The sequence below is a fragment of the Phyllostomus discolor genome, chromosome 10 (assembly GCF_004126475.2).
Source record: "Phyllostomus discolor isolate MPI-MPIP mPhyDis1 chromosome 10, mPhyDis1.pri.v3, whole genome shotgun sequence".
Lineage (NCBI taxonomy): Eukaryota > Metazoa > Chordata > Mammalia > Chiroptera > Phyllostomidae > Phyllostomus > Phyllostomus discolor.
This window is the reverse complement of record NC_040912.2, coordinates 69,988,089-70,001,321: the sequence shown is the minus strand read 5'-3', so window position 1 is coordinate 70,001,321 and position 13,233 is coordinate 69,988,089. Positions and strand designations below refer to the sequence as shown.

Genomic DNA, 13,233 nt, shown 5'->3' with positions numbered 1-13,233 from the left:
ACATATCAGACCTCTTGGCTGACAGGGTGGCCCTTCTACACCCTCTGAAGTGACATGGCTGCTCCCTATTCTTTCAGTCTTCATGGCAGAATTCCCCTGCTTCCTGGCTCCTTCCTGTGGCTTCCTCTTTCTCTTAGCCCACCCTCATTTTAAATACTGACCGGGAGCTTCCTACGTGACTTCATATCTGGCCCCACCTGTAATGTGCTACTTTGCCAGTTCCCCTATATCTCTTACCTTCTTTTGGCTGCCATCCTTAGTTAGGGCAAGAGTTCCCCATGACACAGGGACATCCAGTTCCCTGCATCTCATGCAGGAGATGTATAAGCTCCCCCATCTATGTAACAAGTCAGTATACAGCCTGAAAGTCACATAGACCTTCTACCTGGGGCGTCAGCACAGCTGTCAATTAACTATCAATTTGCCATTGTTATGAAAAGTATCTTAACCACTGTATCAACATCTGCCCCCTTCCCCCAACCATGGGCTGTAAGCATTATTTTCGGGGACCCCTGCTCTGTATCCCATTTCAAAACGGTAATGAGAAAAGAAGCCCACTGGAGCAACCAAATAAGAAAAGGTAACTGGCAAACACTGCCTTAACCAAGTAACAAAAATTAACACTCCCTTGATGCTCTGCACCTGTATCATATCCCTAATATGATGTCATGAGAAGGACTCAATTCACCCCTGTAGTGTTCCTTCTAAAAACCCAATCTAATTATGAAAAAATATCAGGTGAAACCAAACTGGGGGATGTTGTACAGGATAATTGGCCAATATTTTTTAAGACTCTCAAGGTCATGAAAAATAAGAAACTGTCACATAGACCAGAGGAGACTGAGAAGACCTAACTAAATGCAATGTGGTGTCCTGGATTGGCTCTTGGAATAGAAAGAGGGCATTAATAGAAAAACTGGTGGAATCCAGTTAAAGTCGGGTTTAATTAATAGTAACATACCAGTGTAAGTTTCATTGTTTTAACAAATGTACCACGGTGTATGCTGTTAGTTATGGGGGCAATTGTCAGAGGTATACCAGAATTTTTAATACTATCTTTGCACCATTTCTGTAAACTTAAATTATTTCAAAATGCAAAGCCTGGTTTTATAAATATTTGTAATAAAGTTTTTAAGTTAAATGTTATTAAATATTATTTAAATATTTTTTACAACTTCAACATATTTTCTAAGAAACAAACATTTTCTTACACTTCAATTCCATTTTCACACCTAGGAAATTTAATATTGATTCAATATGAAGAGGAAGTCAACATTCAGAGTTCCCTGACTATCCCTACATGTCAGTAAAAGCTAGACTTCCTGTCATCTGGAACACAGTCAAGCATCATGTCATGTATTGCATTTCATTGTTATGACTCTTTGGTCACCTTTATTTTATAATGCCCGCCTCTATCTTCTTTTTTTTTTTTCATGATAATGACATTTCGAAGAGTTTGAACTAATTTTTAGAATGGTTTTTTTTTATTCTGGATGTGTTTTATTACTTTTTTTTCGTGACTGGATCAGGTTAATATTTTGGGGAAGAACACTACCTATGTGACATTTTGTGCATTTCATTGCATCATATCAGGAGTTATATAGTAGCAGGTCTTTTTGACATCAGGGATGATAATCAAACGTGGTTCTATTAGTCTTTGTTCTCTGGTACTTGAGTTAACAGACTCAGCTGGTTTTCTCCCTCTCCTAGGCCTATAATCAGCAATGGTTCCTTTTAGTGATAATGGAATTTAGAAACCAACATTCTATGTATCATCAGTTCTGGTTAAGGAATATATACATACAAAACATATTGTGAGTTTACTGGTTCCCCACAGCATCAATTACTTACTACTTATTTTCTGTCTTACAATACACACAAAATCCTTTCAGAAATACTGCATCAGTACCAGAGCCAACAAGCTTACACAGTAAAGGTCAGTATTTCCTTGCAGTTGGGTTTTTTTTTTGTCCTTAGAATATATCCCAGTAACAGTGTATGTCTGATTACTATGTTCAAAAGTAACTCAATGCAATGACAGATAAAACTTCTTATATTCTAAATAGTGAAAGTTACCAAAGAAATTGCAGGTTTAGCCATTATGGAGATTTTCGTCAATAAATATATCAGATACGTTTTCACCTGAGCAACTCACTAGCAGGCTTATTTAATCAGCTTTGCTCTGCTAAGTAAGTTTCACTCCTCTGACTTTTATTAAATGTGATCTGGAGGCATTGATTCTCTGGATCTTGACCCCTTGTCTGTAAATTGAATTAAGTGAAATAAAAGTTCTCTGTTGTCACTGTGAGTTCCAATTCTCTATCATTGTATTGGATTACTGGTTATTAATACTACTTACCATTCAAACAGAATCCCATTTAATCCTCTTTCAGGCTGGTAGTAACATTCCATGTTTAGATAAGAAAAATGAGAATTGGAGAGGTTAAGAACACTCTCTAAGTGCATGAGTCAGGGTTTAAACTCGGGTTTTTTGACCCCAACATCTATATCCACAAGCAATTATTAAAAATGACTCCTGGTAAAATCAGGACGTTTGACAATGTTGTAGAGATCATGACGTGAGTATAGGTCAGTACAATGTGATGACTCAAAGCAGGAACCACGTGTTATTTAAGCTAAACTCATTTTATGCACCACCATGTAATATGTTTTATACCATTCTATACAATATACATTTAATATACTTTATAATGTTCTATGATTTGAATCTTATCAGGGTACTCTCTGGCTGCCAGTGTCTTTTTGTTTCTGTGAGTTCTTCTCAACTCTCTCTGTACATAAGAACGACCTCGGGGAGTGTTTGAAAAGACACAGGTTTGGGCCCACACTTGTTTTGGTTGGCTTGGGAGTGAGCCCAGGAAGGACTATTTTAAGCACTTCTCAGGAGATGTAGATAAGCATTTAGGATTGAGAATTGCTATACACTGATACTAATGTGCAGCCAGGGTTTAGAACTAATGACTTATATAAGGGTAAGAAAATCTATCACGGCATATAGTTTTGTGAAATGATAGCTCAGATTTAGATAGGCATCAGGCAGCGGAAGGTTATGGTGTTTGACATGCAGAGTTTGTTTGTGGATGGCAGATGCCAATACTTATTTATGGAAATGGAGGTGGCATATGGAGATTTTTCATCTGAATTGGTGGCCAACCCTCCACCAGGTGCTAAGGGACTACCTGGAGGCAGAACAGGGAATTTTTTTATTATAGGTATGTCCTAGCAGGTAAGTAGTTGACCAGTCAAGCATCTAAAAGTTCACCATAACCAAGATGATTTTGTCCCCCAAAACTTTATTTTATTTTTTAAAGTATACTTTATTTTTTTATTTTTTTAAAGATTTTATTTATTCATTTATTTTTAGAGAGGGAAGGGAGGGAGAGAGAAACATCAATGTGCAGTTGCTGGGGGCCGTGGCTTGCAACCCAGGCATGTACCCTGACTGGGAATCGAACCTGCGATGCTTTGGTTCGCAGCCCTCACTCAATCCACTGAGCTATGCCAGCCAGGAATCCCCAAAACTTTAAAAGCAAGGCTTACCTAACAGCTGTATAGAAATCTGAATAATGATTCCACAGGGCATTATGGGTGGGTAAGGCAGTTTCCATGAAGTCTTTCAGAATGAACTGTTAGGCTCCTGGATAGATATTTAACTTGTCTAATGGTGTTCTTGAGTACAAAATGAATTTTTGAAGTTTCTACCACAATAACTTTTTAGTTTCGGAAGTATTGCTATGAAAACATTCTTTCTGATGGTTTTCAGAAAAATAGCCCATTGTCTGTTCATACACTCTGAGTTTAGGCCTTGGTAACACCTTGGTGCACACAGGAGGATGCTGGTTCTCCTGCCCCCGAGGAGGGAGAAGCATGCAAATCAGATAGCCTGTTTTGGTTGGTTGGTTTGTTCATTTGTGTTTTACAGCGCAGAGGAGACAGACATATTTTTTTCTAATTTGATTAAGCAATATCTCAAGATAGCAAAAGGCTAAATATTTGTTCACCTCTGAGATAGACATTTATACTAATAAATATTATACTAATATTCTTGAAATTAGGTTTTCATTCTATGAATTTTGCTCATCTTTTCCATTTGAGTATTTGTACTGCTAATCAACATTTCTTAATCTGGAGAGTTCATACCTAATAATTCAAACTGACAGTCATTTTGCTTCTTTTACAAATATAAATATTATCCGGAAACAGAAGGTAGTGGCTAATTTCATATACATTTTAAATATTAAGACACATTAGCCATGCTGAATTGATTATTCCATAAAATGCACCATTATCTTTCAAGTAGCTTGTTATATATTAATGTAGCAAGTAAAAGTTGGCCTATATATTTGCCCTTTGCATCATTTCTTCTGTTTGCTTTGTTAAGCACCGAAGGGAGATTCATCTAAGGAGTTATCAGGACATGCATGATTTTTTGTTTCTGAAACTTGACAAGGGGAAGCAATGTAGTAGAGTATTCAAATATTTGTCTTTGGGTAGAAAAACTGCCTTAGAGACTAATTAACTGGTCTAATTTTCCCTTTCTTGCCTCTTGTGTTTCTGGACTATACCCTTTTTGGTTTTTCTCATTTATATAGTCTGGTTAAGTTGAATTTCTGTAAGAGAATTCTCACTTATATTTAAAATTTTAGTCAAAATCAGCATATTTAACTGAATACCCCATACATACAACTATCTAGGGCCCACAGATTTTAAAACATGTATCTCCTTACCTGTTTATATAGGCAGTCATTATAGAACTTGTATTTCAACATATGAAGTAATAGGTCAGATATTTCATTGAATGATTAACCATCCTAATTTTTCACAGAATGGCATAGTTAAATTAATAAAAATTAAGCCTTTCCTTCACTCAGACAAAATTTATATTTGAGGATTTTAAAAGTTTCCTGCATGATATGAATTTGTTTCATCTAAATATGAATTAAAAAAACATTAGAGAAGCTGCTGGCAAAATCATGGGTATTTTTCTTCAATTTTAAAGCAAAATTTAATATCTAATTTTATTGAAATAACAAGCATTAGATGACTGCCACTTTAGCCAGTGAATTCACATCATTTCCTGCAAAATAGAGTGGAAATTCATTTGCATTTTGTATATATATCTCATTCAGCTTACCATACACAAGTAGACTTTTATTTTTGTAGTTCTAGCAAATGGTATAGTTTTTCTGAAACTAAAAATCACAGGTCTTCTTCCTCCTTTAATCCCTTCATGTAGCGTTTCTGACAAGTTTGTTGTCATCTCCCAGAAGCCATGTCAGTGACAAGAAGCAGGACCATGGGCAGGTGAAAGGCCAGAGATAATTTATATATGCTGCAAATTCTTTTGACATATTTTTTCTAGTGGCAATTAATTATGTCTGGCTCATTAATAACATGCTGTGAAGTGTTATTATCTAATTCTGACTCTGAAGGAAAGGAGGCTTTGATAACCTGCATCAGTTCCTCATGAGTTTACCTCAGATCTTTTCTGAGGAATTGGCTGCCTTCCTCACTGTAGAGGTCAAGGAATGCATTTTCTTTCTTCCCAACACTTAAAGAGGGTGAGCAAGTTACAGATGGGCATCCTTCATGGTGGGTCCATGTGGGGGATCCCAGGAGCTGACGTTTCAGTTTCCTCAGAATAAGAGGTAGAACAAATGTTAGACACATATACTGTACTAATTTATCCCTTATTTCTAACAGGTGTGTTATCTTATTTCATTATGGTTTCAATTTTCACTTCTTTATCAACTGGCACTAATCATTTTGAGCATTTCTTTTGCATGCTTATTTGTCATCTGTACATCTTCTTTGATAATGAATCTGTTCAAATGCTTTTCACACTTTTTAAAAAAGATTGAATCCATTCATTTTTAGAGGGGAAAGGAGGGAGAAAGAAAGGGAGAGAAACATCAATGTAAAAGAAAAACTTCCAACGGTTGCCTCTTGTACACCCCCAACTGGGGACCTGACCCGAAACCCAGGCATGTGCCCTGATTGGGAATTGAACTGGCAACCAGTTCACTGAGCCACACCAGCCAGGGCATTATCCCCAGTTTTTAATTGGGTTACTTGTTTACTTATTCTTGAGTTTTGAAAGGCCATAACGTATTGTTTACATATCCCTTATCAGATGTATAATGTGTAAATACTTTTCTCCTGGTCTTCAGCTAGTTTTTTCCTTCTGCTAACAGTGTTTCAAAGAGCAGAAGTTTTTAACTTTGAGGTCCAGTTTGTGATTATTTGCTTCCATGGCTTGTGCTTTAGGTGCCATATCTAAGAAATCTTTTGTCAAACCCAAGATCGGAATTCTCCTGTTTTCTTCTAGAAGTTTTATAGTTGTAGATGTTTACACTTATACTCTTATCCATTTTTTAGTTAATTGTTGTATCTTGAGCTACATACACATCTTTTGTCAGGTGCATACATGTTTAGGACTAATGTTTGTTCTTCATTAATGGACCACTTGGTCATTATGAAATTACCTTTCTTATCCCTAGTAATGTTCTCAGCTTTAAAATCTACCTTATCTTGGCCATTCCAGCTTGTTTTAAACTGGTGTTAGCACATATCTTTTCCATCCTTTAATCTAGGTGTTTCTTTATATTTAAAATATCTTTATTGAAGCAGCATATAATTGAGTATTTGCTTTTGTTCCATCTGACTATGTCTGGCTTTTAAACTGCATTTAATATGATTGTTGATATGGTTAAGTTTAAATCTGTCATTTGGCTAATTGCTTTTTCTCTCTCATAGGTTCTCTATTCACATTTTCCTTTTAGACTTATTAAATACTTTACGCCTTTATTTTTGTTAACTTATTATTTACAGTTGTATTATTTTGTCTTGCTTTTGCTCCTCACAGTCTACTTCAAGTGATATTGTAGCACATCATGTACAGTGTAAAAACTTGAAAATATTTATATCTCCATTTCTCATGGAATGTAAGGCCTAGGGCATGTTATCTCAGCAACAGCATCTGTTTAACAGTTTCAGTACACAATATATGTCAAATTAATGTTGGACGCATAAAGGAACTAATGAATAAATCTCCTGGAGTTTGCCTGACTTAGTTTTATTTCACCTATGCAAAGTTTTAAGAGACAGTAGAATGAGTAGCCTTTGTTTGCACACCTGGGTTTGCTAACCTAGTGATAAATTGTAACAATTTGAATGATACATGGTTTGGATTTTACAGCCAGAGTTAGATTCTAGTATGTTCTGCCCATCTCTTTTTTATAATACATAGAAAATAGCTCTGGCTGTTGAGCCTCAGTGCATTGAGTACTGGTGCGAACCTAAGGGTCACAAGTTCACTTCCCATTTAGAGCACATGCCTGGGTTGCAAGCCAGGTGCCCAGTAGGGTGCATGCAAGAGACAACCACACATTGATGTTTCTCTCCTTTCCCTCCCTTTCTTTCTGTCTAAAAATAAATGAATAAAATCTTTTAAAAATACACAGGAAAACCAGGTTGGAACATTCTGAAGCCCACTACTATTTTTTTAGGTATATATTAAGAAAAGAAATCCCTGTGTATCTTGAAGCTATCCAAAGCCACTTAAGAGTATTCATAGTACACATTTCTCATTAGTTCTAATTAGTTGCTTGTTGAGTATCACAAACTAAAAAGCTTGACACCTGCTTCTAGAAGACATTGATTTTCATTTTGGCTCTGCGGTAATAGCCATGAGGGCATGAACGAATCACTTACCCTCACCCCTCTGCCTTGACCTTTATTCTCCACCACTCTTCCATCTTACCACATATTTTCTGAATTGTATCACCAAGATGTCTCAGCCTCATAATCTTTCTGTCTTCCGTTTTTATTATTTAAATGCTTTCTGACTAGTTTACGTACGTATAGAATTGCAAATTGGGAAGGTTTTCCTGTGTCTTATCATTTCAGTCAATAGTTATGTTGTAATTATTAGGCCTCGCATGGATTTCTTATTCAAGTGACAAATAGGAATTCACTCTTCAGGGTGGTAGTTGGTTTTTAAAATAAATAACAATACTTATCTGTAGTTTAGCCAATCCCAAACCATTTTGTTACAGTTGGATTATTTCCTGTCTTCAGTTTCAGGATGCAGTCGAAGTTTTCACTTTTAGACATTATATGTAACTCCCTCCTTTCCATTGACAGAAATAAAACTGACTTAGCCCTAAGAATTTGTATGGTACTTAATTACTGAAGAGTAAGAACAACACCAGTCTAGTTCATATAATATTTGTGAAACAATTAAGGGAATAATGTGTTAGATTAAGGAGGGAATGTAAAATTGAAAGTATTTATTGTTATCTTGAAGTAATTTTCCTTAGGTATTCATTTAACTTTAGTGTCAAGTTCTTTACATAACAAGAGAAATGACTATTTTTAAGAAAATTAATTTAAATTTTACAAAGCACTCTGAGACATTCCTCTGAAAGGTTGTTTATAAATTCCAGGCATTATTATAACCAGACTAGTAAAAAGAAACATGATAAAGTTACTCATGCAGTGTCCTCTAATGGCAGCTGCATTGGTGAAGAGATATAAAGGTTACTGCTATTCATAATTTATGGCTGAAGGCAATCAATAAAGAATAGTAATGATGCTTTCCTGTCTAGATAAGTCTTAAAAATACAGATATAGCTGTGATGGAATATATACTCCATCCAGGAAGTATGAAATCGATAACTTACAAGCGATAAAACTGATATATTAAGACAAATAACGACTGGTATCTTTAATTAAACCATGAAAAACTACAGTGACAAACCTGTGTCTTTCAAAGTCTTCAAGGGAAGATTTTGACATGGAAGAAATAATTCTTGATCATTTAGGTGTATAGAACTTGAAATTTGTTAGAAATATATATATATATGGTTATTTTCATTCTAGTAACCAAAATAATCAGCCTCATTGTTCATTTTTTTAAATTAGTCCAGACTTTATTAAAAACATAAAACTGTAAAACTCTAATAGAAAACATAGAGGAAAGTTCATGATATTGGATTTGGCAGTGATTTATTGTATATAGCACAAAACACTCCAACAACAAAAGCAAAAATAGGTGAATGGAACCACATCAAACCTAAAAACTTCTGTGTGCCAAGGGAAACAATCGACAGAGTAAAAAACCAATATATGGAATAGGAGAAAATATTTGAAATCATAAATCTGATAAGGGGTTAACATTCAGAATTAATAGAGAACTCTTACAACTCAATACCAGAAAAACCCCCAAATAACCTTAATTACAAAATGGGTAAGGACTGTAACAGACATTTCTCCGAAGGTGTACAAATAGCCAACAAGCATGTGAAAGGATGTTCAATGTCATTAATCATTAGAGAAAGGAAAAGCAAAACCATAATGGTGGTGGATGTTAATTAGACTTATTGTGGCAATCATTTCACAATATATGCAAATAGCAAATCATGCTGTACACCTGAAAGTAATTAATGTTCTACATCAATTGTATCCCAGTAAAATTAAATAAAATTCAACTACACAAAACTATTATTACAAATCTGTTGAGAGACACAATGTATAGAGATGTAATGTGTGACAACAATAGAGTGAGAGGGACAAATCTATATAGTAGCAAAGTTTTTGTATATCATTAAAACTAAGTTGATATTATAAATTAAGATGTTAATTATAATTTCCAGGGCAACCATTAAGAAATTAACTGTAATGAAATGTAAACAAAAATGACAATGAGTTACCATTTCACACCCACTAGGCCAGCTATAATTAAAAAACAAGCCCTGGCTGATGTGGCTCAATGGATTGGCAGTGACCCAGAGGGTCACTGGTTCAATTCCTAGTCAGGCCACATGCCTGTGTTGCCAGCCAGGTCCCCAGTGAAGAGTGTGTGAGAGGCAACCACACATTGTTGTTTCTCTCCCTCTCTCTTCCTCCTTTCCCCTCTGTCTAAAATAAACAAAAATCTTAAAAAAAAAAAAAAAGATATAAGTCAGGGAGAATATAGAGAAATTGGAACCTTCACACATTGCTGGTGGGAATGTAAATAGCAAAGCCGCTATGGAAAATAATTTGGCTGTTCATCAAAGAGTTGAACATGAATTACTATATAACCCAGCAATCCTACTGTTAGGTATATACCAAGAGAACTGAAATCAGGTATTCAAAGAAAAACTTGTACACAAATATTTATAGCAGCATCATTCTTTTATTATAATGTATATTTTATTGATTATTCTATACAGCTGTTCCAACTTTTCCCCTCTTTTCCCCCTCCAGCTGGTACCCTCCTTCCCTCAGCAATCTCCCCCTTAGTTCGTGTCCATGGGTCATGCATATAAGTTTTTTGGCTTCTCCATTTCCTATACTGTTCGTAACACCCCCCACCTTTTTTGTACCTACCAATTATACTCCTTATTCCCTCCCTGTACACTTCCCCCATTCTTCCCCCTCCTTCTCCCTGCTGATAACCCTCCATGTGATCTCCATTTCTGTCATTCTGTTCCTGTTCTAGTTGTTTGCTTAGTTTGATTTTGGTTTGTTTTTTTTTAGATTCTGTTGTTGATAGTTGTTAAGTTTATTGTCATTTTACTGTTCATACTTTTGATCTTCTCCTTTTTCTTAAATAAGTCATATAATAAGAACTCCTTTAGCTTTACCTTGTCTTTAAATACTTGGTTGTTAGGCTTGCATACAGTTTGATTTTCTGTCAGTTCTGGTTGTTTTTTGTTTTGAGACTAGTTTTAATCCTTCTTATGGTTGTGTGAGGAGGTAAAGCATGTCTACCTATGGACCCATCTTTCAGGAAGTCTTCACTATTCATTCTTTTTATTTTTTTTAAATTTATGATGAGAATAACAACTTTACATGAAATAAAAGGACACATGGACAAAAGCAAGGGGGATGTGGAAGCAGGGGAGGGAGGTGGGGATTGCTGGGGATGGGGGAGTGATGGGGGTGAATACAGACAACTCTAATTGAACAACAATAAATAAATTTTAAAAAACTTAAAGTGGGAAAAATATTTTTTCGAAAGATTTCATACAATCAGAATGTTTCAGGAATTGAGAGAAATAATCTCTCTCACACACACACACAACTTGTTAGGCAAAACTAACGAAAGAAATCTGTACGTAAAGATGTCTTTGAATCACACACTTACAAGAAATTTGAAAGTTAAATTTAGCGTTTTTATGATCAAATTTCAGATTTTAGTGTTCTTTTGTGATCAAATCTCAGCCTTTATTGTCCATGTATTAGTTTCTTATTGAGGTTTAACACATTACTAAAAACTAGTGGCTTAAAACAACACAAACTTATTACCTGACAGTTGTAGAGGTCAGAAGTCCACAATGAATCTCAGTGGAGTTGGCAGGGTTGTGTTCCTTTCTGGAAGATCTTAGAGAGAATGCAGTTTTTACCTTTTCCAGCTTCTAGAGGCTGCTGGTATTCCTTGACTTGTGGCCTTTTCTGCTTCCAAAGCTAGCGATGGCTGGTCCAGTATGTCTCACATATCGCTCCAGCACTCTTTTTTTTGCCCTCCTTTTCAATACCTGCCAAGCCCTTGTGATTGGATTGGGCCCACCTGGACAATCTTCCTATTTTAAGATCAGCTAATTAGCAGCCTTTATTCCACCTGTTCTTCAATTCCCCTTTGCCATGTGAAGTGACATACTCACAGATTCAGGAAATTCAGATATGGACATCTTTGGGACATTGCTATTCTACCTGCCATAGTACAGAAATGGAAAGATGAGAGTTTTATGAATTTTTAGAAATGGCAAGTAAATGGCATACGAAGTCTGGCATTTACTACTGTCATTTTCTGTTATCAAATTTTGACAGTACTTGAGTTGGCAAGCCTTTTTCTCTTTCTACTTCAGTGAATAACACATTTACATTTGCATTTTTATTTCTAATTTCTCTAAGCATCCATCCATCCATTCAATGAACCAACTAAGCAATCAACAAATGCTTGGTAAGTATCTACTATAGAATATGAAGAGAACTCTAGTGAAAAATGGCTTAATTAAATATGCTGACATAAATTACTGTATGAGCAACAGATGAATGACTGTGTATGATGGAATAGCTTCTGCCTTCAAGTGGTGTACTCTGCTGAACGCATCCCAAGAGCCCCTTCATATGATGGCTCATTTATAAGTAGAGATTTCAGAAAGATTTGCGAATAATTTTATACACCTTGGTTTTTCTTTTCCATGACTTCTTCTCAACCCCTTCATGCAAATAATGAAGCTTTTCATCTTTATCTTTATCAAGCTAATATCAGAAAAAAACTGTGTAATTAAGATAATTCTTGTTTTCTTTTCTTTTCTTCCCCTTCCCCTTTTTTGTAAAAAATACATTTCTTATCAAAAAAGTACTGTATACTTTGTGTGGTTCTATCAGGACAAGTACACATTTGATAAGAGGTTAGGAGTTTGATCAATTTCATATAGTAAATTCCAGGATGTTTCCCAGCTTTCAAAATAAAGGCAACTGGATTTATCCCACAGGCAGCACAGTTGACAGAAGACTTAATGTTAATCTTTCAGTATACAAAAGAGCATTGTGTTAGTGCGAGTGAGCAGCTGCCCTTTGTTTAAGTAGGTCAGGATGCATTGATATTAAATCAAAGGAGAAATAATTTAAGCAACTTCAAGTGTATTAAACATTGGAAAATGTTACTAAGAAGGATGTCGGTACCTCTCAGAAAAATCATCTGATTCGTCTTCACACACTGAAAATATAGGGTTTCTGATAGTAGAGGAAATAGATGTTAGTTATTAACATGTACTAAATAAAAATTTATTTAAATGAAGTAAATTCACTTAGCCCTTTCAGAATACATACTTTCTCAAGGTCCTAAGCTCTCAAAAAGGCACTTGAAAGGTTCACAAGGTATAGTCATTGTGAGTCTTTGCTGAACTATAAAATCTCTGTCAGTTGAATGAGAGAGAGAGAAAAATGTAAACTGAATCCAACATGTCAAGGTTTCTTATAGAAATAGCTGTGCTCATCTGGATAGTTCCCCTCTGTCCCAAGGATGTCTGATTGTCAGCAAAATGATGTTTAATCACAAATTGAAACAAGATTCCAGCTAACAACATTTTCAGTCTCTTCTTGCTTCATTTTAAAGATGTATTTTTAAGGCCAGTTCATCTCTTATTTCAATGGGACACATGACTACACATGGAGTCTTATTACTCCTACAGCTGAATAGAGGGGTATTATTCTTTA

General features: G+C 35.4%; 1 protein-coding gene and 1 long non-coding RNA gene across 2 annotated transcripts in view; one reads left to right on the top strand and one right to left on the bottom strand.

Moving 5' to 3' along the window:
- Positions 1–13,233, top strand: part of CADPS2 (calcium dependent secretion activator 2) — a 575,914-nt gene that overhangs the window by 292,811 nt on the left and 269,870 nt on the right.
- Positions 3,934–12,225, bottom strand: LOC118497166. Its single transcript, XR_004899705.1, has 2 exons — positions 11,317–12,225; positions 3,934–5,656 (listed from the first exon to the last, which is right to left on the bottom strand). It is a non-coding gene; the product is annotated as an uncharacterized LOC118497166 (long non-coding RNA).